Source organism: Melospiza melodia, chromosome W, assembly GCF_035770615.1.
Source record: "Melospiza melodia melodia isolate bMelMel2 chromosome W, bMelMel2.pri, whole genome shotgun sequence".
Lineage (NCBI taxonomy): Eukaryota > Metazoa > Chordata > Aves > Passeriformes > Passerellidae > Melospiza > Melospiza melodia.
In genome coordinates, this window is record NC_086225.1 from 41,140,565 (window position 1) to 41,167,402 (window position 26,838).

A 26,838-nucleotide genomic window follows, 5' to 3' on the forward strand; every position below is an offset into this window, starting at 1 on the left:
TTCACAAAGGGCAAGGCGATAAGAGACGCGCCTTAATAATATCATTACAATTTCCACAGATCTGTCACCTGATCTGTGACAGCACAGCACCCTGGCCGAGAGGAAGGTGAGCCTGCCCAGGACAGGGGTGGAACTAGGTCGTTTTCAGGATCTCTTCCACCCCAAACCACTCTGTGGTGTGATGAAACAGGAGAGTTGCAAGGGAGAAGAAGGATGAATTCCTTTGGAAGGATAATTGTTTGCCTCTCTAGTAGCAGGCTTTGCTGGCAGGATTGTTTTGCTCTTGCACTGACCTTGGCTGAAGGTGCTTCACCCTGCAGAGAGCACTAACAGCCTGCTGCACACGCTGTTCTTGGGCAGACTGCACGGAGCTCGAGGGCAAAGAGCCCCCAGCAGTTCCGTGACAGGAGCAGATGCTCCTCCCCACGTTTGGAAATATCCATTAGGGATTTTTCCAGCAGATGGCAACAGCAGACCGGTGTGTACTGCAAGGGCAGACTCTGCAGGCTGCCTGAAACCTGGCTGGGCTCCACCCAAAGCACCTCTCGGGTCTGCTTCTCCCGCTCCTGCTATTGAGCCTAGCTGGCACCCCAGCGCACGGTTACTGGAATACAGAATAAATCAGTGCTGCAGTGAACTGCACTACAAGCTCTGCAGCTCTCGCTGTGTGTGCAGGGCTTAAAACACACCCGGTGCATTTGAAACAGATGAAAATTATGGCTGCCCCTGAATAAACATGATTTCTCTCCTAGATATCATTTTGAAAAATAATACTTCAAGGGGTGATCAGAATGGGAGCACAGACAAACACAAAGAATAAAAATTACAGCGTTTGATGCTTTATCAAAAGGTGTGTCTGCCCTACCATGTCGGGAAGCTGGACTGCTGGACCCAACTTTGCAGCACATTCTTGTCATTGCTTCAGAGCCACCTTCACCAGCTGCTCTCGTGGCATTTGCCGTGCCATTTGCAAATTACAATGCGAGTGAACCTGGAAGACAAAGCACAAGATAAATTTACAGCTGGACAGTCAAATCTTTTTCTCCAAAATGCAATCAATGTACAGCTTTCCCCTTAAGCTAAAGTACAGGCCAAATTCATAGAATCATTCGGGCCAGAAAAGCCCTTCAGGCAGTGAAAACGAGCATTTAGGTGTGGTATGAAGCTTGGGGAGCCCTGAAGAGGCCGTGAAAGCCAACTGATATTCTTTGGAAATTACAAATAAAAAATGGGAGGAATGAATTTACAATGAATCCAGTGCGGAAACGCCACAAGGGACAGCTTGCAGGGGAAATGCCTGAAAGCCAAAGCTGTGCTTCAGTGGCATCTGAGGTGGCAATTTTGCAGAGTGCCTGTACACAAGTTTCTTTTCACTGTGAGCAGCAGCTCAGAAGACCTGGCTGTAAAAAACACAGGTTATTGTCCCCAAGGACATGCCAGTGGTCTGGAAAAGGGTGACACTGGTTGACATGACTGTTGTGTTTGCTAGAGGGGAGAGCTCCTCAGTGCTCCTCACTTCACTGATGCTCCCAGTTGTGGTGCCAGTGAATGGCACCACTGGGCTGTGCTTCACCTCCCTGGGTATATTCTGTGCAGGGAACTGCAATGCCATTGCAACTTTTCTGCTCTCACATCATTCTTCCAGAAAAAAACAGTACCTTGAAGGGGAAAGTGCCCTGTCCCTGTCCCACTTCCTTTGTCACTTGTGGTAACCCGCAGCACACTCCCTGCACATGTTATCTGAATGTTAACTCTGTTCACAAGTGCTGTGAATAAACCCAAATCCAACTGAGAAAGTTCCTCTTTGCTCACATTTCAATACAAGGCTGGAACTATCACCTTGCAAAGAACTTTCCTCTACCAGTGCTAGATGCAAAACTAAAAAGCCAACCTAGGAATGCCTGCCACACTCCAGCACACAAAGCTGCTGCTGCTGCTGCTTTTAATGGCTTAGGCTGAGAGCTTTTCTGTTCTTCCTTTGCTCTGCTAATGGGAAGGACTTCGAGACCTCTTTGAACTAGCTACAGATACGGAAGATTGAGTAAACAAGTATTCTTCAGCCCATTTCTCTTAAGAGTTTGTCCTGACAGATGTCTTCTCCCTCCTGAGGTTTACATTATAGCTTCTTTTTCCCTTTTTTCCCCCCCCTTTAGCCCCTGAAGCATTTCGCACCCTGCTGGGCAAATGCCCAGAAGTAATCAGACTGACTGAACACGGGAACAGCAGACAAAAGAAAAGGCTGGAAGTTACTGCTCTTCTCCCAGCTCCTGAGGGCTCAGCCACGACAGCCCACGTTTCTGAGAGTACCTGTACGCTCTGGGTGTGTGCAGCCCTTGGGTCCTGCGGCAGCCTGGAGCTGCAGGCTCAGATATCCACCCCGAGCTCCTGGATCCTCCAGGACAAAGCCACCTCTCCCTGCTGCTCCCGTGTTGCTCTGCCTGTGGAGCAGGGAGGGAAGGCACACAGGTTAGCACAGTGGCAGTGCACGAGCTGCCAGGCGTCACCCATCTGACCTGCACCAAAGAGAAAATCTTAATTTTCAAAACTTCCCATCACGCCACACAAAACACTGAAGCCTTCCAAATCTGGAAGGGATAGCCTGGCACGATGCCCCCCCAGGTCATATCTTACATAAAGAGTTCTTTTTCTCCTGCACAAGGCTCTATATCCTACTTTGACAGATATACAAATATCTATAGAAACTACAGACATTCAATAAGCAATCTTAAATCATAACAGCCAGGCCTCTGTATGGCCGCGCTTAACTCCTGCTGAGCTCAGGCCATCTCCCCATTCCTCAGGCATCAGAAAGCACTGAAACTCCCGTGTTTTCCTGAGGGCTGCCTGCTTGCAGCTGCCCTCCTCTCACCAACGGGGCCACCTGCCAGGCTCCCCGGTGCACAGGGCACAGCAGCCTCCAAGGGGAGTATTCGTCTGTTTGAGAGGTGATTAAAAGCCTGGGGAAAAAAAAAAGCTCAGCGATACTGTGGCTCTGAAGGTGCAAGAATCATTACCCTGGAGATGTGCAGGTCACCTGGTTCATGCTGGGCACGCTCTCTGCTCGCTTCACCTGAGCGTTCAGCTGGAGAGATCCATTTCCACGCGCTGGGCTGGGTCCATCTCCGTCCCTGCTGTGAGAAGGTGTTTGGGGGGATGCCACTGCCTGCTCAGCAGAGGCTCCACACACTCTGCCAGCAGCAGGGGCAGCCTTTGAGGCCACACCAGCCTGGCAGAGAGTCACTGAGCCATTCTGACAGCCACTGATGAATCCTCAACCTGAACCCCAAATTTCACCAGACCAGTTCTTCCCCAATTTGCTGCTAACAGCTGTACACTGCAGCTCCTCTGCTGTTTCCCAGCTACAGATGCGTGCCAGCACAGGAATATCAGTGTATTTTTTTCCCCCACATCTGTCTGATAACGTTGGCTGTAACGCTGGCATTGTCACGACTATTAAGTCATCCATGCTAAAATGAAATAAACCCCCCACTTTGAAGCACTGAATTCTCTACCAAAGCAAGTGTCTTACTGCTGTCTGCTTGGCCATACTGGGCAGCTTATTTTCATTCGGACAAATGAAATGAGCTTTTCCAGTACAAAACCCCTCTCCAGCAGCACAGGACGTACCACGACTACCTCGGCCAAGAGAAGCGCCCCCGCCAATGCCCGTCAGCGGCCCCCCAGAACCCGCCCGCCCACGGCGCCGCTGAGCCCACAGCCCGTGGGCTCGGCACTGCGTACCTCACGGACAATCCCGCCGCTGCGGCCTCGGGGTGCCCAACAGCCGGTCCGGGGCACGGGCCGCGCGGCTCCTTTCTCCCGCCCTTGGTGCCGCCATCTCGGGACGCTCGAGCGCGTCCCGGCCGAGCCGCTGCCAAGGTCGCGATCGCGCCTGCGCCGCGGCAGAGACGCGTCATGGCCGCCGCCCCTCGGCTGCCTGTGCGGGGGGGCTGCGCTGCTGCCGCGCTCTGGGGCGGGCGGGGAAGGCGGGCAGAAGACCAGCTGCGATGCCCTCAAAAATCCTCTAAAATAAATGCCAAACACCTGCCTCTTACCCTACAAGAGCCAAAAAAGCCCCCTTCCTTTAAAACCATCTTGAAATATATTTTATATTTCTATTTTTTATATTTACATTCACATGCATATTTATACCGGACATTGATGCGTTAAGTAATTGATATAGTTCATTACGTCTATTCCTATTATTGATATTTATTTATCTCTTGTGTTTTCATATATATCTTTATATACTGATTGCATATTTCTATACTTAGATTTATATTTCTATACCAGTTCCATTATTCCAAATAAAAACCCCATCAGTAAACAAATAAACACAAAAAAGCCCTTTCTTTTAAGCGACATTGAAATAGTATAATTTATACTTTGTATAATTATATTCAGATTTATATTTATTGTCTCTTTTGACGCAATAATCATAATATATAATATATATAAAATTCCAGAAGTTTATTTAAATGCTTATTTAAATTCCTTGTCATATCTACTCCTATACCAAATTTTTTCCTCTAATTTTAAATTTTACATATCTAGATGTATTTATGACATATTACTATACTTAGATTACCACCTTTATATTGTTTGTATTTGTAATTTTTAAAATCAAAACCTGCCTATTGGCAAATAAAAAACCTGCTTTATTTAACTGTTTTTAAAAATATATATATATTTATAATTTTGATATGTATGTTTATAATTTGTTAAATACTATAACATATTGATGTACTGTATTTAGAAATACTTTATACATATTTCCTATAATATGTTATAATACTTTATATACAGTGTTACTTGCATTATGTATTATATCAATTTTTATTTTTCTATATTTATGAATATTTTCTATTTCTAGATATGTCTGCATATATTTGTCATACATTTCTATATTTATTTTTTGATTGGGGTTTCTATTTCTAATATCTATTTTTACACATCTATAAACATGCATCATATCCTGTATTAAAATTATATCTTATTGTAATATATAATGATATATGTTACATGGATTTTTTTAATATATTCGATTTGATTTACATTTTAGGATTTTTATTCTCACTTCAATACATATATTTGTTTTGTTTAATTAGCGTTACACTTAAATGTAACATTTAAAATGCAATTCCTAAATAAAATGACAAACAGCATCGAATTCCCACCAATATCTTCCAAAAACATCAAGACACCTCCAACAGCCAAGCAACTGCCAGCAAAAAAACCACACAACGCTCTTTTCGATAACAATTCTCATCAGGTCAGAAAAATGGAACCAAAATAAAAGGAAACCCTATTGAAACACACACAGCAAATCACAGAAACTACTGAAAAAAATGAAACCAGCCTAATAAACTCCAAACAGTGCCAATGATCCTGAATGTTACTAAAAAAAATAAACAAAATTCTGCCTCTACACTAACTCAAAGAAGAACCAATCCTGTGTAAAAATAACTTTAAAAACCGAACTAATTAACGAAATGGGAAAAAAAAAATCTCAACCCCTAAAAACTAAGAAAACAACTACCCAAATAAATACTTAAAAAGACCCACCATGTAAATACCCATATTCCCAAAACTAAAACTGAAAAACAACAACCAAATTCATCAAAGGACACACAAAAGAAAAAGCCCCAAAACCAAATAGACTTAAATTTACAACAAAAAAATTATTCCCAACTGAATAAACCCATAGTGCCTCAAGCTATCAAAATAAAAATACCACCTAGAAACAAACACAAAGACTAAAGACAAACGTAACCATAAACAATGTCCCCCAAATTACCCGTAACCATAAAACATACACTACAATCAAACAAACCAAATAAATAAAAACCCTGGAAGACGATAAACACACATGCAATTATCGAGATTAAAAACCCGCTGCAATGAACGACACGACGCTACCTCAAGCCCCCCAAAACAAACACTACACACTCACGCTAACAAAAGCCACCGCAACAGAATTAAAATGCGAACCGCTGCTTCACGCTACGACCCGTAAAAACCATTGCGCGCCCTTCTAAACATAATACCCCGGGAAAAAAAAAAAAATCCGACTAAAAAACTCAATCCAAAACGAACCTTTATCATCCCTACCGGCACCGAGAACCGTGCCGCTCAGGAAGAACACCATATTCCTTAGCGTACACCCGCTGCAAACCGAACCCAGCGATGCAATCAAGGCCTCCAAAGCGCCTCCGAACCATGGCACCGCCAAACTTTGAGCGGCCGAAGCCGGCGCTCGCTGCCGGCCCTGCACGGAGCGCGGCTCCCGGCAGGAAAGCGGCTCCTGCGGCGGCTGCTCCGGCACGCGGGGCCGGCGCCGTTCCGGGGAGCCGCACCCGCTGCCCGTGCCCGGCGGAGCTGGCACCGGGCCCGGCGGGGCCGGCGGCACCCGAGCCCCGCGCCCAAAGCGGACAGAGCGGCCGGCACCGCCCGGGCCGGCGCAGCAGCGCCCGCGCCGTTTCTGCCGCCCTTGGCCTGCCCGGCCCGGCTCCGCTCGGCTCCGCACGGCTCGCACCGGCGCGGCTCCGCCACTGCCGCCCTTGGCCCGCCCAGCCGCGCCAAATCCCCTGTGCGCCCCGGCAGCTGCCTGGGCCATGCCAGCAGCGCTCCCGAGCGGGAATGTTCCGGGCCAGGAACGTTCCGGGCCGGGCCGCGGGCACGAGAAGCGCCCTCCAATGCAGCGGCACAGCCCCATTGCAGCCCTGCAAACGCTGCCGGAGCTGCGGCTTCCCGCAAGCCAACCCCGAAACTGACACCGCAGGCGGGCTCACCTCACTTCAACAAGGGCAAAGAAATGCGTTCTCCCCTAAAATTTCACCCCCTACAACAGCAGAAAAAAGGGGTGCTCCTCAAATGAAAGCCTTCGACTGAGGGGAAAGGGGGATTTCGACCTCCATTCAAACCCTTGAAAAGGAGGGACACCAGGGCTGCCCCCTCCATTTAAACCCGAGGGTGATGAAAACGGGGTGGCTGCCTTCAAATCAAACCCATAACACCACAAGAATACTTTTCCCATTCCCCTTAAAATAGAACACAGGGATTCCCTGTCACCCCTGTGATACCCCTAACAGCCTGGAAAAGGCAGCTTTTCCTGCAATCAACACCCTTAAAACCACAAGTCAAGAGGGATCCCTTCTGTTCAAATGCAGACAATAAAAGAAGAGGAGCTACTTCCTTCTCCTTAATTCCTTTTGTCTTCATAAGCTCCATTTTTGTTCATGGGGAACCGGGGAGGGACTGGCAAGATGAAATTGCAAAGGGGAAGGAGAAAATTCCCCGCTCCAAACCCACACGGGCTCACCTGTTCGGCTGCTGCTCCCCGGCACAAAGATTCGTCCCTCGGCACCTCCTTTAAGCGATGCTCCACGAACCCAAGCGCGGATCCAGGTGTTCCCCCCGACCCTGCGGAAAGCTCTCGCAGTCCTTCCATGAGACAGCGCCGGGAGCGGCCCATAAACCCCTCCACTCAGCTGCTCCATGCAAAAGAGAGCTGAGGCAAAGCCTCACCCTAAAACAGCCTCGCCCCGGCATGAGCCAGCCCCTCATCATCCTCACACTCACACCTGGGCTGCTCGGAACCCCCTTCATCATAACAACTCACACCTGGGCCGCTCCGAGCCCCCATCATCCTCACAGTCACACCTGGGCTGCTCCGAGCTACTCCTCATCCTCACACTCACACCTGGGCTGCTCTGAGCCCCCACCATCTTCACACTCACACCTGGTGCTGCTCTGAGACCCCCATCAAATGCCTTTGCCATTTTCATTCAAATTGCCAGCCCCGCAGTCCACTTCCCAGCCCCACAGAGATTTCAGCCGCACCCCAAGAGGTGTCAGCACAGGCACAGGCAATATTCTACCATCGACGGGGTTTTCAGGCGCAAGCTTGCGGCCTTCTTTCCCCACTCCACACATCCTGTTCTACTATTAGTGGCAATACCCAGCCCCTGCATCCATGTCACAGGCCTAGAGTGATCTCGGCGCAAGAACAATACACTGCCTTTACCAGCCCTAAGGTTGCTGTGATGTGTTAAGCTACAATTCCAGTCCCCAAAGGATGACAAGAGCAGGCGCAGTAACTCCAGCTCTTTCAGCTCTTGACCCATAAGCTTTATTTTTCTGCCAGCTCTCTTATTCCAGTCCCAGCTCTGTGTTTCTCCAGCTTCAAATGGCAGCATCTGGCTCTTGGCTCCAGCTCGGCGACAATTCAGCTCTGGCACGAGCCTCTGGAAGCCCACCCCACCATCCATATGCTAGCCCCGCAGTGATTTTAGCTCCCACCGAGCAGTCCCCAGTCACTTTGCACACCCCTGCATAACTTCTCCTGGATGCCCGCAGCCCCGTTCACAGGTCTAGTGCCTTTGCCATTTTCATTCAAATTGCCAGCCCCGCAGTCCACTTCCCAGCCCCACAGTGCGCCCCAAGAGGTGCCATCACAGGCACAGGCAATATTCTACCATCGACGGGGTATTCAGGTGTAAGCTCGCAGCCCACTTTCCCCACTCCACACTTCCTGTTCTACTATTAGTGGCAATACCCAGCCCCTGCATCCATGTCACAGGCCTAGAGTGATCTCGGCGCAAGAACAATACACTGCCTTTACCAGCCCTAAGGTTGCTGTGATGTGTTAAGATACAATTCCAGTCCCCAAAGGATGACAAGAGCAGGCGCAGTGACTCCAGCTCTTTCAGCCCTTGACCCATAAGCTTTATTTTTCTGCCAGCTCTCTTATTCCAGTCCCAGCTCTGTGTTTCTCCAGCTTCAAATGGCAGCATCTGGCTCTTGGCTCCAGCTAGGCGGCAATTCAGCTCTGGCACGAGCCTCTGGAAGCCCACCCCACCATCCATATGCTAGCCCCGCAGTGATTTTAGCTCCCACCGAGCAGTCCCCAGTCACTTTGCACACCCCTGCATAACTTCTCCTGGATGCCCGCAGCCCCGTTCACAGGTCTAGTGCCTTTGCCATTTTCATTCAAATTGCCAGCCCCGCAGTCCACTTCCCAGCCCCACAGTGCGCCCCAAGAGGTGCCATCACAGGCACAGGCAATATTCTACCATCGACGGGGTTTTCAGGCGCAAGCTTGCGGCCCCCTTTCCCCACTCCACACATCCTGTTCTACTATTAGTGGCAATACCCAGCCCCTGCATCCATGTCACAGGCCTAGAGTGATCTCGGCGCAAGAACAATACACTGCCTTTACCAGCCCTAAGGTTGCTGTGATGTGTTAAGCTACAATTCCAGTCCCCAAAGGATGACAAGAGCAGGCGCAGTGACTCCAGCTCTTTCAGCTCTTGACCCATAAGCTTTATTTTACTGCCAGCTCTCTTCTTCCAGCCCCAGCTCTGTGTTTCTCCAGCTTCAAATGGCAGCATCTGGCTCTTGGCTCCAGCTTGGCGACAATTCAGCTCTGGCACGAGCCTCTGGAAGCCCACCCCACCATCCATATGCTAGCCCCGCAGTGATTTTAGCTCCCACCGAGCAGTCCCCAGTCACTTTGCACACCCCTGCATAAGTTCTCCTGGATGCCCGCAGCCCCGTTCACAGGTCTAGTGCCTTTGCCATTTTCATTCAAATTGCCAGCCCCGCAGTCCACTTCCCAGCCCCACAGTGCGCCCCAAGAGGTGCCATCACAGTCACAGGCAATATTCTACCATCGACGGGGTTTTCAGGCGCAAGCTTGCGGCCCCCTTTCCCCACTCCACACATCCTGTTCTACTATTAGTGGCAATACCCAGCCCCTGCATCCATGTCACAGGCCTAGAGTGATCTCGGCGCAAGAACAATACACTACCTTTGCCAGCCCTAAGGTTGCTGTGATGTGTTAAGCTACAATTCCAGTCCCCAAAGGATGACAAGAGCAGGCGCAGTGACTCCAGCTCTTTCAGCTCTTGACCCATAAGCTTTATTTTACTGCCAGCTCTCTTCTTCCAGCCCCAGCTCTGTGTTTCTCCAGCTTCAAATGGCAGCATCTGGCTATTGGCTCCAGCTCGGCGACAATTCAGCTCTGGCACGAGCCTCTGGAAGCCCACCCCACCATCCATATGCTAGCCCCGCAGTGATTTTAGCTCCCACCGAGCAGTCCCCAGTCACTTTGCACACCCCTGCATAAGTTCTCCTGGATGCCCGCAGCCCCGTTCACAGGTCTAGTGCCTTTGCCATTTTCATTCAAATTGCCAGCCCCGCAGTCCACTTCCCAGCCCCACAGTGCGCCCCAAGAGGTGCCATCCCAGGCACAGGCAATATTCTACCATCGACGGGGTTTTCAGGCGCAAGCTTGCGGCCCCCTTTCCCCACTCCACACATCCTGTTCTACTATTAGTGGCAATACCCAGCCCCTGCATCCATGTCACAGGCCTACAGTGATCTCGGCGCAAGAACAATACACTGCCTTTACCAGCCCTAAGGTTGCTGTGATGTGTTAAGCTACAATTCCAGTCCCCAAAGGATGACAAGAGCAGGCGCAGTGACTCCAGCTCTTTCAGCTCTTGACCCATAAGCTTTATTTTACTGCCAGCTCTCTTCTTCCAGCCCCAGCTCTGTGTTTCTCCAGCTTCAAATGGCAGCATCTGGCTCTTGGCTCCAGCTCGGCGACAATTCAGCTCTGGCACGAGCCTCTGGAAGCCCACCCCACCATCCATATGCTAGCCCCGCAGTGATTTTAGCTCCCACCGAGCAGTCCCCAGTCACTTTGCACACCCCTGCATAAGTTCTCCTGGATGCCCGCAGCCCCGTTCACAGGTCTAGTGCCTTTGCCATTTTCATTCAAATTGCCAGCCCCGCAGTCCACTTCCCAGCCCCACAGAGATTTCAACGGCACCCCAAGAGGTGCCATCACAGGCACAGGCAATATTCTACCATCGACGGGGTTTTCAGGCGCAAGCTTGCGGCCCCCTTTCCCCACTCCACACATCCTGTTCTACTATTAGTGGCAATACCCAGCCCCTGCATCCCTGTCACAGGCCTAGAGTGATCTCGGCGCAAGAACAATACACTGCCTTTACCAGCCCTAAGGTTGCTGTGATGTGTTAAGCTACAATTCCAGTCCCCAAAGGATGACAAGAGCAGGCGCAGTGACTCCAGCTCTTTCAGCTCTTGACCCATAAGCTTTATTTTACTGCCAGCTCTCTTCTTCCAGCCCCAGCTCTGTGTTTCTCCAGCTTCAAATGGCAGCATCTGGCTCTTGGCTCCAGCTTGGCGACAATTCAGCTCTGGCACGAGCCTCTGGAAGCCCACCCCACCATCCATATGCTAGCCCCGCAGTGATTTTAGCTCCCACCGAGCAGTCCCCAGTCACTTTGCACACCCCTGCATAAGTTCTCCTGGATTCCCACAGCCCCGTTTACAGGTCTAGTGCCTTTGCCATTTTCATTCAAATTGCCAGCCCCGCAGTCCACTTCCCAGCCCCACAGTGCGCCCCAAGAGGTGCCATCACAGGCACAGGCAATATTCTACCATCGACGGGGTTTTCAGGCGCAAGCTTGCGGCCCCCTTTCCCCACTCCACACATCCTGTTCTACTATTAGTGGCAATACCCAGCCCCTGCATCCATGTCACAGGCCTAGAGTGATCTCGGCGCAAGAACAATACACTACCTTTGCCAGCCCTAAGGTTGCTGTGATGTGTTAAGCTACAATTCCAGTCCCCAAAGGATGACAAGAGCAGGCGCAGTGACTCCAGCTCTTTCAGCTCTTGACCCATAAGCTTTATTTTACTGCCAGCTCTCTTCTTCCAGCCCCAGCTCTGTGTTTCTCCAGCTTCAAATGGCAGCATCTGGCTATTGGCTCCAGCTCGGCGACAATTCAGCTCTGGCACGAGCCTCTGGAAGCCCACCCCACCATCCATATGCTAGCCCCGCAGTGATTTTAGCTCCCACCGAGCAGTCCCCAGTCACTTTGCACACCCCTGCATAAGTTCTCCTGGATGCCCGCAGCCCCGTTCACAGGTCTAGTGCCTTTGCCATTTTCATTCAAATTGCCAGCCCCGCAGTCCACTTCCCAGCCCCACAGTGCGCCCCAAGAGGTGCCATCACAGGCACAGGCAATATTCTACCATCGACGGGGTTTTCAGGCGCAAGCTTGCGGCCCCCTTTCCCCACTCCACACATCCTGTTCTACTATTAGTGGCAATACCCAGCCCCTGCATCCATGTCACAGGCCTACAGTGATCTCGGCGCAAGAACAATACACTGCCTTTACCAGTTCTAAGGTTGCTGTGATGTGTTAAGCTACAATTCCAGTCCCCAAAGGATGACAAGAGCAGGCGCAGTGACTCCAGCTCTTTCAGCTCTTGACCCATAAGCTTTATTTTACTGCCAGCTCTCTTCTTCCAGCCCCAGCTCTGTGTTTCTCCAGCTTCAAATGGCAGCATCTGGCTCTTGGCTCCAGCTCGGCGACAATTCAGCTCTGGCACGAGCCTCTGGAAGCCCACCCCACCATCCATATGCTAGCCCCGCAGTGATTTTAGCTCCCACCGAGCAGTCCCCAGTCACTTTGCACACCCCTGCATAAGTTCTCCTGGATGCCCGCAGCCCCGTTCACAGGTCTAGTGCCTTTGCCATTTTCATTCAAATTGCCAGCCCCGCAGTCCACTTCCCAGCCCCACAGAGATTTCAACGGCACCCCAAGAGGTGCCATCACAGGCACAGGCAATATTCTACCATCGACGGGGTTTTCAGGCGCAAGCTTGCGGCCCCCTTTCCCCACTCCACACATCCTGTTCTACTATTAGTGGCAATACCCAGCCCCTGCATCCATGTCACAGGCCTACAGTGATCTCGGCGCAAGAACAATACACTGCCTTTACCAGCCCTAAGGTTGCTGTGATGTGTTAAGCTACAATTCCAGTCCCCAAAGGATGACAAGAGCAGGCGCAGTGACTCCAGCTCTTTCAGCTCTTGACCCATAAGCTTTATTTTACTGCCAGCTCTCTTCTTCCAGCCCCAGCTCTGTGTTTCTCCAGCTTCAAATGGCAGCATCTGGCTCTTGGCTCCAGCTCGGCGACAATTCAGCTCTGGCACGAGCCTCTGGAAGGCCACCCCACCATCCATATGCTAGCCCCGCAGTGATTTTAGCTCCCACCGAGCAGTCCCCAGTCACTTTGCACACCCCTGCATAAGTTCTCCTGGATGCCCGCAGCCCCGTTCACAGGTCTAGTGCCTTTGCCATTTTCATTCAAATTGCCAGCCCCGCAGTCCACTTCCCAGCCCCACAGTGCGCCCCAAGAGGTGCCATCACAGGCACAGGCAATATTCTACCATCGACGGGGTATTCAGGCGCAAGCTTGCGGCCCCCTTTCCCCACTCCACACATCCTGTTTTACTATTAGTGGCAATACCCAGCCCCTGCATCCATGTCACAGGCCTAGAGTGATCTCGGCGCAAGAACAATACACTGCCTTTGCCAGCCCTAAGGTTGCTGTGATGTGTTAAGCTACAATTCCAGTCCCCAAAGGATGACAAGAGCAGGCGCAGTGACTCCAGCTCTTTCAGCTCTTGACCCATAAGCTTTATTTTACTGCCAGCTCTCTTCTTCCAGCCCCAGCTCTGTGTTTCTCTAGCTTAAAATGGCAGCATCTGGCTATTGGCTCCAGCTCGGCGACAATTCAGCTCTGGCACGAGCCTCTGGAAGCCCACCCCACCATCCATATGCTAGTCCCGCAGTGATTTTAGCTCCCACCGAGCAGTCCCCAGTCACTTTGCACACCCCTGCATAAGTTCTCCTGGATGCCCGCAGCCCCGTTCACAGGTCTAGTGCCTTTGCCATTTTCATTCAAATTGCCAGCCTCGCAGTCCACTTCCCAGCCCCACAGAGATTTCAACGGCACCCCAAGAGGTGCCATCACAGGCACAGGCAATATTCTACCATCGACGGGGTTTTCAGGCGCAAGCTTGCGGCCCCCTTTCCCCACTCCACACATCCTGTTCTACTATTAGTGGCAATACCCAGCCCCTGCATCCATGTCACAGGCCTAGAGTGATCTCGGCGCAAGAACAATACACTGCCTTTACCAGCCCTAAGGTTGCTGTGATGTGTTAAGCTACAATTCCAGTCCCCAAAGGATGACAAGAGCAGGCGCAGTGACTCCAGCTCTTTCAGCTCTTGACCCATAAGCTTTATTTTACTGCCAGCTCTCTTCTTCCAGCCCCAGCTCTGTGTTTCTCCAGCTTCAAATGGCAGCATCTGGCTATTGGCTCCAGCTCGGCGACAATTCAGCTCTGGCACGAGCCTCTGGAAGCCCACCCCACCATCCATATGCTAGCCCCGCAGTGATTTTAGCTCCCACCGAGCAGTCCCCAGTCACTTTGCACACCCCTGCATAAGTTCTCCTGGATGCCCGCAGCCCCGTTCACAGGTCTAGTGCCTTTGCCATTTTCATTCAAATTGCCAGCCCCGCAGTCCACTTCCCAGCCCCACAGTGCGCCCCAAGAGGTGCCATCACAGGCACAGGCAATATTCTACCATCGACGGGGTTTTCAGGCGCAAGCTTGCGGCCCCCTTTCCCCACTCCACACATCCTGTTCTACTATTAGTGGCAATACCCAGCCCCTGCATCCATGTCACAGGCCTAGAGTGATCTCGGCGCAAGAACAATACACTGCCTTTACCAGCCCTAAGGTTGCTGTGATGTGTTAAGCTACAATTCCAGTCCCCAAAGGATGACAAGAGCAGGCGCAGTGACTCCAGCTCTTTCAGCTCTTGACCCATAAGCTTTATTTTACTGCCAGCTCTCTTCTTCCAGCCCCAGCTCTGTGTTTCTCCAGCTTCAAATGGCAGCATCTGGCTCTTGGCTCCAGCTCGGCGACAATTCAGCTCTGGCACGAGCCTCTGGAAGCCCACCCCACCATCCATATGCTAGCCCCGCAGTGATTTTAGCTCCCACCGAGCAGTCCCCAGTCACTTTGCACACCCCTGCATAAGTTCTCCTGGATGCCCGCAGCCCCGTTCACAGGTCTAGTGCCTTTGCCATTTTCAAATTGCCAGCCCCGCAGTCCACTTCCCAGCCCCACAGAGATTTCAACGGCACCCCGAGAGGTGCCATCACAGGCACAGGCAATATTCTACCATCGACGGGGTTTTCAGGCGCAAGCTTGCGGCCCCCTTTCCCCACTCCACACATCCTGTTCTACTATTAGTGGCAATACCCAGCCCCTGCATCCATGTCACAGGCCTAGAGTGATCTCGGCGCAAGAACAATACACTGCCTTTACCAGCCCTAAGGTTGCTGTGATGTGTTAAGCTACAATTCCAGTCCCCAAAGGATGACAAGAGCAGGCGCAGTGACTCCAGCTCTTTCAGCTCTTGACCCATAAGCTTTATTTTACTGCCAGCTCTCTTCTTCCAGCCCCAGCTCTGTGTTTCTCCAGCTTCAAATGGCAGCATCTGGCTCTTGGCTCCAGCTCGGCGACAATTCAGCTCTGGCACGAGCCTCTGGAAGCCCACCCCACCATCCATATGCTAGCCCCGCAGTGATTTTAGCTCCCACCGAGCAGTCCCCAGTCACTTTGCACACCCCTGCATAAGTTCTCCTGGATGCCCGCAGCCCCGTTCACAGGTCTAGTGCCTTTGCCATTTTCATTCAAATTGCCAGCCCCGCAGTCCACTTCCCAGCCCCACAGTGCGCCCCAAGAGGTGCCATCACAGGCACAGGCAATATTCTACCATCGACGGGGTATTCAGGCGCAAGCTTGCGGCCCCCTTTCCCCACTCCACACATCCTGTTCTACTATTAGTGGCATTACCCAGCCCCTGCATCCATGTCACAGGCCTAGAGTGATCTCGGCGCAAGAACAATACACTGCCTTTGCCAGCCCTAAGGTTGCTGTGATGTGTTAAGCTACAATTCCAGTCCCCAAAGGATGACAAGAGCAGGCGCAGTGACTCCAGCTCTTTCAGCTCTTGACCCATAAGCTTTATTTTACTGCCAGCTCTCTTCTTCCAGCCCCAGCTCTGTGTTTCTCCAGCTTAAAATGGCAGCATCTGGCTATTGGCTCCAGCTCGGCGACAATTCAGCTCTGGCACGAGCCTCTGGAAGCCCACCCCACCATCCATATGCTAGTCCCGCAGTGATTTTAGCTCCCACCGAGCAGTCCCCAGTCACTTTGCACACCCCTGCATAAGTTCTCCTGGATGCCCGCAGCCCCGTTCACAGGTCTAGTGCCTTTGCCATTTTCATTCAAATTGCCAGCCCCGCAGTCCACTTCCCAGCCCCACAGAGATTTCAACGGCACCCCAAGAGGTGCCATCACAGGCACAGGCAATATTCTACCATCGACGAAGTTTTCAGGCGCAAGCTTGCGGCCCCATTTCCCCACTCCACACATCCTGTTCGACTATTAGTGGCAATACCCAGCCCCTGCATCCATGTCACAGGCCTAGAGTTATCTTGGCGCAAGAACAATACACTGCCTTTACCAGCCCTAAGGTTGCTGTGATGTGTTAAGCTACAATTCCAGTCCCCAAAGGATGACAAGAGCAGGCGCAGTGACTCCAGCTCTTTCAGCTCTTGACCCATAAGCTTTATTTTACTGCCAGCTCTCTTCTTCCAGCCCCAGCTCTGTGTTTCTCCAGCTTCAAATGGCAGCATCTGGCTCTTGGCTCCAGCTTGGCGACAATTCAGCTCTGGCACGAGCCTCTGGAAGCCCACCCCACCATCCATATGCTAGCCCCGCAGTGATTTTAGCTCCCACCGAGCAGTCCCCAGTCACTTTGCACACCCCTGCATAAGTTCTCCTGGATGCCCACAGCCCCGTTCACAGGTCTAGTGCCTTTGCCATTTTCATTCAAATTGCCAGCCCCGCAGTCCACTTCCCAGCCCCACAGTGCGCCCCAAGAGGTGCCATCACAGGCACAGGCAATATTCTACCATCGACGGGGTTTTCAGGCGCAAGCTTGCGGCCCCCTTTCCCCACTCCACACATCCTGTTCTACTATTAGTGGCAATACCCAGCCCCTGCATCCATGTCACAGGCCTAGAGTGATCTCGGCGCAAGAACAATACACTACCTTTGCCAGCCCTAAGGTTGCTGTGATGTGTTAAGCTACAATTCCAGTCCCCAAAGGATGACAAGAGCAGGCGCAGTGACTCCAGCTCTTTCAGCTCTTGACCCATAAGCTTTATTTTACTGCCAGCTCTCTTCTTCCAGCCCCAGCTCTGTGTTTCTCCAGCTTCAAATGGCAGCATCTGGCTATTGGCTCCAGCTCGGCGACAATTCAGCTCTGGCACCAGCCTCTGGAAGCCCACCCCACCATCCATATGCTAGCCCCGCAGTGATTTTAGCTCCCACCGAGCAGTCCCCAGTCACTTTGCACACCCCTGCATAAGTTCTCCTGGATGCCCGCAGCCCCGTTCACAGGTCTAGTGCCTTTGCCATTTTCATTCAAATTGCCAGCCCCGCAGTCCACTTCCCAGCCCCACAGTGCGCCCCAAGAGGTGCCATCACAGGCACAGGCAATATTCTACCATCGACGGGGTTTTCAGGCGCAAGCTTGCGGCCCCCTTTCCCCACTCCACACATCCTGTTCTACTATTAGTGGCAATACCCAGCCCCTGCATCCATGTCACAGGCCTAGAGTGATCTCGGCGCAAGAACAATACACTGCCTTTACCAGCCCTAAGGTTGCTGTGATGTGTTAAGCTACAATTCCAGTCCCCAAAGGATGACAAGAGCAGGCGCAGTGACTCCAGCTCTTTCAGCTCTTGACCCATAAGCTTTATTTTACTGCCAGCTCTCTTCTTCCAGCCCCAGCTCTGTGTTTCTCCAGCTTCAAATGGCAGCATCTGGCTCTTGGCTCCAGCTCGGCGACAATTCAGCTCTGGCACGAGCCTCTGGAAGCCCACCCCACCATCCATATGCTAGCCCCGCAGTGATTTTAGCTCCCACCGAGCAGTCCCCAGTCACTTTGCACACCCCTGCATAAGTTCTCCTGGATGCCCGCAGCCCCGTTCACAGGTCTAGTGCCTTTGCCATTTTCATTCAAATTGCCAGCCCCGCAGTCCACTTCCCAGCCCCACAGAGATTTCAACGGCACCCCAAGAGGTGCCATCACAGGCACAGGCAATATTCTACCATCGACGGGGTTTTCAGGCGCAAGCTTGCGGCCCCCTTTCCCCACTCCACACATCCTGTTCTACTATTAGTGGCAATACCCAGCCCCTGCATCCATGTCACAGGCCTAGAGTGATCTCGGCGCAAGAACAATACACTGCCTTTACCAGCCCTAAGGTTGCTGTGATGTGTTAAGCTACAATTCCAGTCCCCAAAGGATGACAAGAGCAGGCGCAGTGACTCCAGCTCTTTCAGCTCTTGACCCATAAGCTTTATTTTACTGCCAGCTCTCTTCTTCCAGCCCCAGCTCTGTGTTTCTCCAGCTTCAAATGGCAGCATCTGGCTCTTGGCTCCAGCTCGGCGACAATTCAGCTCTGGCACGAGCCTCTGGAAGGCCACCCCACCATCCATATGCTAGCCCCGCAGTGATTTTAGCTCCCACCGAGCAGTCCCCAGTCACTTTGCACACCCCTGCATAAGTTCTCCTGGATGCCCGCAGCCCCGTTCACAGGTCTAGTGCCTTTGCCATTTTCATTCAAATTGCCAGCCCCGCAGTCCACTTCCCAGCCCCACAGTGCGCCCCAAGAGGTGCCATCACAGGCACAGGCAATATTCTACCATCGACGGGGTTTTCAGGCGCAAGCTTGCGGCCCCCTTTCCCCACTCCACACATCCTGTTCTACTATTAGTGGCAATACCCAGCCCCTGCATCCATGTCACAGGCCTAGAGTGATCTCGGCGCAAGAACAATACACTGCCTTTGCCAGCCCTAAGGTTGCTGTGATGTGTTAAGCTACAATTCCAGTCCCCAAAGGATGACAAGAGCAGGCGCAGTGACTCCAGCTCTTTCAGCTCTTGACCCATAAGCTTTATTTTACTGCCAGCTCTCTTCTTCCAGCCCCAGCTCTGTGTTTCTCCAGCTTCAAATGGCAGCATCTGGCTCTTGGCTCCAGCTCGGCGACAATTCAGCTCTGGCACGAGCCTCTGGAAGCCCACCCCACCATCCATATGCTAGCCCCGCAGTGATTTTAGCTCCCACCGAGCAGTCCCCAGTCACTTTGCACACCCCTGCATAAGTTCTCCTGGATGCCCGCAGCCCCGTTCACAGGTCTAGTGCCTTTGCCATTTTCATTCAAATTGCCAGCCCCGCAGTCCACTTCCCAGCCCCACAGAGATTTCAACGGCACCCCAAGAGGTGCCATCACAGGCACAGGCAATATTCTACCATCGACGGGGTTTTCAGGCGCAAGCTTGCGGCCCCCTTTCCCCACTCCACACATCCTGTTCTACTATTAGTGGCAATACCCAGCCCCTGCATCCATGTCACAGGCCTAGAGTGATCTCGGCGCAAGAACAATACACTGCCTTTACCAGCCCTAAGGTTGCTGTGATGTGTTAAGCTACAATTCCAGTCCCCAAAGGATGACAAGAGCAGGCGCAGTGACTCCAGCTCTTTCAGCTCTTGACCCATAAGCTTTATTTTACTGCCAGCTCTCTTCTTCCAGCCCCAGCTCTGTGTTTCTCCAGCTTCAAATGGCAGCATCTGGCTCTTGGCTCCAGCTTGGCGACAATTCAGCTCTGGCACGAGCCTCTGGAAGCCCACCCCACCATCCATATGCTAGCCCCGCAGTGATTTTAGCTCCCACCGAGCAGTCCCCAGTCACTTTGCACACCCCTGCATAAGTTCTCCTGGATGCCCGCAGCCCCGTTCACAGGTCTAGTGCCTTTGCCATTTTCATTCAAATTGCCAGCCCCGCAGTCCACTTCCCAGCCCCACAGTGCGCCCCAAGAGGTGCCATCACAGGCACAGGCAATATTCTACCATCGACGGGGTTTTCAGGCGCAAGCTTGCGGCCCCCTTTCCCTACTCCACACATCCTGTTCTACTATTAGTGGCAATACCCAGCCCCTGCATCCATGTCACAGGCCTAGAGTGATCTCGGCGCAAGAACAATACACTGCCTTTACCAGCCCTAAGGTTGCTGTGATGTGTTAAGCTACAATTCCAGTCCCCAAAGGATGACAAGAGCAGGCGCAGTGACTCCAGCTCTTTCAGCTCTTGACCCATAAGCTTTATTTTACTGCCAGCTCTCTTCTTCCAGCCCCAGCTCTGTGTTTCTCCAGCTTCAAATGGCAGCATCTGGCTCTTGGCTCCAGCTCGGCGACAATTCAGCTCTGGCACGAGCCTCTGGAAGCCCACCCCACCATCCATATGCTAGCCCCGCAGTGATTTTAGCTCCCACCGAGCAGTCCCCAGTCACTTTGCACACCCCTGCATAAGTTCTCCTGGATGCCCGCAGCCCCGTTCACAGGTCTAGTGCCTTTGCCATTTTCATTCAAATTGCCAGCCCCGCAGTCCACTTCCCAGCCCCACAGAGATTTCAACGGCACCCCAAGAGGTGCCATCACAGGCACAGGCAATATTCTACCATCGACGGGGTTTTCAGGCGCAAGCTTGCGGCCCCCTTTCCCCACTCCACACATCCTGTTCTACTATTAGTGGCAATACCCAGCCCCTGCATCCATGTCACAGGCCTAGAGTGATCTCGGCGCAAGAACAATACACTGCCTTTACCAGCCCTAAGGTTGCTGTGATGTGTTAAGCTACAATTCCAGTCCCCAAAGGATGACAAGAGCAGGCGCAGTGACTCCAGCTCTTTCAGCTCTTGACCCATAAGCTTTATTTTACTGCCAGCTCTCTTCTTCCAGCCCCAGCTCTGTGTTTCTCCAGCTTCAAATGGCAGCATCTGGCTCTTGGCTCCAGCTCGGCGACAATTCAGCTCTGGCACGAGCCTCTGGAAGCCCACCCCACCATCCATATGCTAGCCCCGCAGTGATTTTAGCTCCCACCGAGCAGTCCCCAGTCACTTTGCACACCCCTGCATAAGTTCTCCTGGATGCCCGCAGCCCCGTTCACAGGTCTAGTGCCTTTGCCATTTTCATTCAAATTGCCAGCCCCGCAGTCCACTTCCCAGCCCCACAGTGCGCCCCAAGAGGTGCCATCACAGGCACAGGCAATATTCTACCATCGACGGGGTTTTCAGGCGCAAGCTTGCGGCCCCCTTTCCCCACTCCACACATCCTGTTCTACTATTAGTGGCAATACCCAGCCCCTGCATCCATGTCACAGGCCTAGAGTGATCTCGGCGCAAGAACAATACACTGCCTTTACCAGCCCTAAGGTTGCTGTGATGTGTTAAGCTACAATTCCAGTCCCCAAAGGATGACAAGAGCAGGCGCAGTGACTCCAGCTCTTTCAGCTCTTGACCCATAAGCTTTATTTTACTGCCAGCTCTCTTCTTCCAGCCCCAGCTCTGTGTTTCTCCAGCTTCAAATGGCAGCATCTGGCTATTGGCTCCAGCTCGGCGACAATTCAGCTCTGGCACGAGCCTCTGGAAGCCCACCCCACCATCCATATGCTAGCCCCGCAGTGATTTTAGCTCCCACCGAGCAGTCCCCAGTCACTTTGCACACCCCTGCATAAGTTCTCCTGGATGCCCGCAGCCCCGTTCACAGGTCTAGTGCCTTTGCCATTTTCATTCAAATTGCCAGCCCCGCAGTCCACTTCCCAGCCCCACAGTGCGCCCCAAGAGGTGCCATCACAGGCACAGGCAATATTCTACCATCGACGGGGTTTTCAGGCGCAAGCTTGCGGCCCCCTTTCCCCACTCCACACATCCTGTTCTACTATTAGTGGCAATACCCAGCCCCTGCATCCATGTCACAGGCCTAGAGTGATCTCGGCGCAAGAACAATACACTGCCTTTACCAGCCCTAAGGTTGCTGTGATGTGTTAAGCTACAATTCCAGTCCCCAAAGGATGACAAGAGCAGGCGCAGTGACTCCAGCTCTTTCAGCTCTTGACCCATAAGCTTTATTTTACTGCCAGCTCTCTTCTTCCAGCCCCAGCTCTGTGTTTCTCCAGCTTCAAATGGCAGCATCTGGCTCTTGGCTCCAGCTCGGCGACAATTCAGCTCTGGCACGAGCCTCTGGAAGCCCACCCCACCATCCATATGCTAGCCCCGCAGTGATTTTAGCTCCCACCGAGCAGTCCCCAGTCACTTTGCACACCCCTGCATAAGTTCTCCTGGATGCCCGCAGCCCCGTTCACAGGTCTAGTGCCTTTGCCATTTTCATTCAAATTGCCAGCCCCGCAGTCCACTTCCCAGCCCCACAGAGATTTCAACGGCACCCCAAGAGGTGCCATCACAGGCACAGGCAATATTCTACCATCGACGGGGTTTTCAGGCGCAAGCTTGCGGCCCCCTTTCCCCACTCCACACATCCTGTTCTACTATTAGTGGCAATACCCAGCCCCTGCATCCATGTCACAGGCCTAGAGTGATCTCGGCGCAAGAACAATACACTGCCTTTACCAGCCCTAAGGTTGCTGTGATGTGTTAAGCTACAATTCCAGTCCCCAAAGGATGACAAGAGCAGGCGCAGTGACTCCAGCTCTTTCAGCTCTTGACCCATAAGCTTTATTTTACTGCCAGCTCTCTTCTTCCAGCCCCAGCTCTGTGTTTCTCCAGCTTCAAATGGCAGCATCTGGCTCTTGGCTCCAGCTTGGCGACAATTCAGCTCTGGCACGAGCCTCTGGAAGCCCACCCCACCATCCATATGCTAGCCCCGCAGTGATTTTAGCTCCCACCGAGCAGTCCCCAGTCACTTTGCACACCCCTGCATAAGTTCTCCTGGATGCCCGCAGCCCCGTTCACAGGTCTAGTGCCTTTGCCATTTTCATTCAAATTGCCAGCCCCGCAGTCCACTTCCCAGCCCCACAGTGCGCCCCAAGAGGTGCCATCACAGGCACAGGCAATATTCTACCATCGACGGGGTTTTCAGGCGCAAGCTTGCGGCCCCCTTTCCCCACTCCACACATCCTGTTCTACTATTAGTGGCAATACCCAGCCCCTGCATCCATGTCACAGGCCTAGAGTGATCTCGGCGCAAGAACAATACACTGCCTTTACCAGCCCTAAGGTTGCTGTGATGTGTTAAGCTACAATTCCAGTCCCCAAAGGATGACAAGAGCAGGCGCAGTGACTCCAGCTCTTTCAGCTCTTGACCCATAAGCTTTATTTTACTGCCAGCTCTCTTCTTCCAGCCCCAGCTCTGTGTTTCTCCAGCTTCAAATGGCAGCATCTGGCTATTGGCTCCAGCTCGGCGACAATTCAGCTCTGGCACGAGCCTCTGGAAGCCCACCCCACCATCCATATGCTAGCCCCGCAGTGATTTTAGCTCCCACCGAGCAGTCCCCAGTCACTTTGCACACCCCTGCATAACTTCTCCTGGATGCCCGCAGCCCCGTTCACAGGTCTAGTGCCTTTGCCATTTTCATTCAAATTGCCAGCCCCGCAGTCCACTTCCCAGCCCCACAGTGCGCCCCAAGAGGTGCCATCACAGGCACAGGCAATATTCTACCATCGACGGGGTTTTCAGGCGCAAGCTTGCGGCCCCCTTTCCCTACTCCACACATCCTGTTCTACTATTAGTGGCAATACCCAGCCCCTGCATCCATGTCACAGGCCTAGAGTGATCTCGGCGCAAGAACAATACACTGCCTTTACCAGCCCTAAGGTTGCTGTGATGTGTTAAGCTACAATTCCAGTCCCCAAAGGATGACAAGAGCAGGCGCAGTGACTCCAGCTCTTTCAGCTCTTGACCCATAAGCTTTATTTTACTGCCAGCTCTCTTCTTCCAGCCCCAGCTCTGTGTTTCTCCAGCTTCAAATGGCAGCATCTGGCTCTTGGCTCCAGCTCGGCGACAATTCAGCTCTGGCACGAGCCTCTGGAAGCCCACCCCACCATCCATATGCTAGCCCCGCAGTGATTTTAGCTCCCACCGAGCAGTCCCCAGTCACTTTGCACACCCCTGCATAAGTTCTCCTGGATGCCCGCAGCCCCGTTCACAGGTCTAGTGCCTTTGCCATTTTCATTCAAATTGCCAGCCCCGCAGTCCACTTCCCAGCCCCACAGAGATTTCAGCCGCACCCCAAGAGGTGCCATCACAGGCACAGGCAATATTCTACCATCGACGGGGTTTTCAGGCGCAAGCTTGCGGCCCCCTTTCCCCACTCCACACATCCTGTTCTACTATTAGTGGCAATACCCAGCCCCTGCATCCATGTCACAGGCCTAGAATGATCTCGGCGCAAGAACAATACACTGCCTTTACCAGCCCTAAGGTTGCTGTGATGTGTTAAGCTACAATTCCAGTCCCCAAAGGATGACAAGAGCAGGCGCAGTGACTCCAGCTCTTTCAGCTCTTGACCCATAAGCTTTATTTTACTGCCAGCTCTCTTCTTCCAGCCCCAGCTCTGTGTTTCTCCAGCTTCAAATGGCAGCATCTGGCTCTTGGCTCCAGCTTGGCGACAATTCAGCTCTGGCACGAGCCTCTGGAAGCCCACCCCACCATCCATATGCTAGCCCCGCAGTGATTTTAGCTCCCACCGAGCAGTCCCCAGTCACTTTGCACACCCCTGCATAAGTTCTCCTGGATGCCCGCAGCCCCGTTCACAGGTCTAGTGCCTTTGCCATTTTCATTCAAATTGCCAGCCCCGCAGTCCACTTCCCAGCCCCACAGTGCGCCCCAAGAGGTGCCATCACAGGCACAGGCAATATTCTACCATCGACGGGGTTTTCAGGCGCAAGCTTGCGGCCCCCTTTCCCCACTCCACACATCCTGTTCTACTATTAGTGGCAATACCCAGCCCCTGCATCCATGTCACAGGCCTAGAGTGATCTCGGCGCAAGAACAATACACTGCCTTTACCAGCCCTAAGGTTGCTGTGATGTGTTAAGCTACAATTCCAGTCCCCAAAGGATGACAAGAGCAGGCGCAGTGACTCCAGCTCTTTCAGCTCTTGACCCATAAGCTTTATTTTACTGCCAGCTCTCTTCTTCCAGCCCCAGCTCTGTGTTTCTCCAGCTTCAAATGGCAGCATCTGGCTCTTGGCTCCAGCTTGGCGACAATTCAGCTCTGGCACGAGCCTCTGGAAGCCCTTCCCACCATCCATATGCTAGCCCCGCGGTGATTTTAGCTCCCACCGAGCAGTCCCCAGTCACTTTGCACACCCCTGCATAAGTTCTCCTGGATGCCCGCAGCCCCGTTCACAGGTCTAGTGCCTTTGCCATTTTCATTCAAATTGCCAGCCCCGCAGTCCACTTCCCAGCCCCACAGTGCGCCCCAAGAGGTGCCATCACAGGCACAGGCAATATTCTACCATCGACGGGGTTTTCAGGCGCAAGCTTGCGGCCCCCTTTCCCCACTCCACACATCCTGTTCTACTATTAGTGGCAATACCCAGCCCCTGCATCCATGTCACAGGCCTAGAGTGATCTCGGCGCAAGAACAATACACTGCCTTTGCCAGCCCTAAGGTTGCTGTGATGTGTTAAGCTACAATTCCAGTCCCCAAAGGATGACAAGAGCAGGCGCAGTGACTCCAGCTCTTTCAGCTCTTGACCCATAAGCTTTATTTTACTGCCAGCTCTCTTCTTCCAGCCCCAGCTCTGTGTTTCTCCAGCTTCAAATGGCAGCATCTGGCTCTTGGCTCCAGCTCGGCGACAATTCAGCTCTGGCACGAGCCTCTGGAAGCCCACCCCACCATCCATATGCTAGCCCCGCAGTGATTTTAGCTCCCACCGAGCAGTCCCCAGTCACTTTGCACACCCCTGCATAAGTTCTCCTGGATGCCCGCAGCCCCGTTCACAGGTCTAGTGCCTTTGCCATTTTCATTCAAATTGCCAGCCCCGCAGTCCACTTCCCAGCCCCACAGAGATTTCAACGGCACCCCAAGAGGTGCCATCACAGGCACAGGCAATATTCTACCATCGACGGGGTTTTCAGGCGCAAGCTTGCGGCCCCCTTTCCCCACTCCACACATCCTGTTCTACTATTAGTGGCAATACCCAGCCCCTGCATCCATGTCACAGGCCTACAGTGATCTCGGCGCAAGAACAATACACTGCCTTTACCAGCCCTAAGGTTGCTGTGATGTGTTAAGCTACAATTCCAGTCCCCAAAGGATGACAAGAGCAGGCGCAGTGACTCCAGCTCTTTCAGCTCTTGACCCATAAGCTTTATTTTACTGCCAGCTCTCTTCTTCCAGCCCCAGCTCTGTGTTTCTCCAGCTTCAAATGGCAGCATCTGGCTATTGGCTCCAGCTCGGCGACAATTCAGCTCTGGCACGAGCCTCTGGAAGCCCACCCCACCATCCATATGCTAGCCCCGCAGTGATTTTAGCTCCCACCGAGCAGTCCCCAGTCACTTTGCACACCCCTGCATAAGTTCTCCTGGATGCCCGCAGCCCCGTTCACAGGTCTAGTGCCTTTGCCATTTTCATTCAAATTGCCAGCCCCGCAGTCCACTTCCCAGCCCCACAGTGCGCCCCAAGAGGTGCCATCACAGGCACAGGCAATATTCTACCATCGACGGGGTTTTCAGGCGCAAGCTTGCGGCCCCCTTTCCCTACTCCACACATCCTGTTCTACTATTAGTGGCAATACCCAGCCCCTGCATCCATGTCACAGGCCTAGAGTGATCTCGGCGCAAGAACAATACACTGCCTTTACCAGCCCTAAGGTTGCTGTGATGTGTTAAGCTACAATTCCAGTCCCCAAAGGATGACAAGAGCAGGCGCAGTGACTCCAGCTCTTTCAGCTCTTGACCCATAAGCTTTATTTTACTGCCAGCTCTCTTCTTCCAGCCCCAGCTCTGTGTTTCTCCAGCTTAAAATGGCAGCATCTGGCTCTTGGCTCCAGCTCGGCGACA

General features: G+C 52.7%; 1 long non-coding RNA gene across 1 annotated transcript in view; it reads right to left on the minus strand.

The window, feature by feature from the left end:
- Positions 1-26,838, minus strand: part of LOC134431500 (uncharacterized) — a 194,672-nt gene that overhangs the window by 628 nt on the left and 167,206 nt on the right. The gene's annotated exons all lie outside the window — the stretch shown is intronic.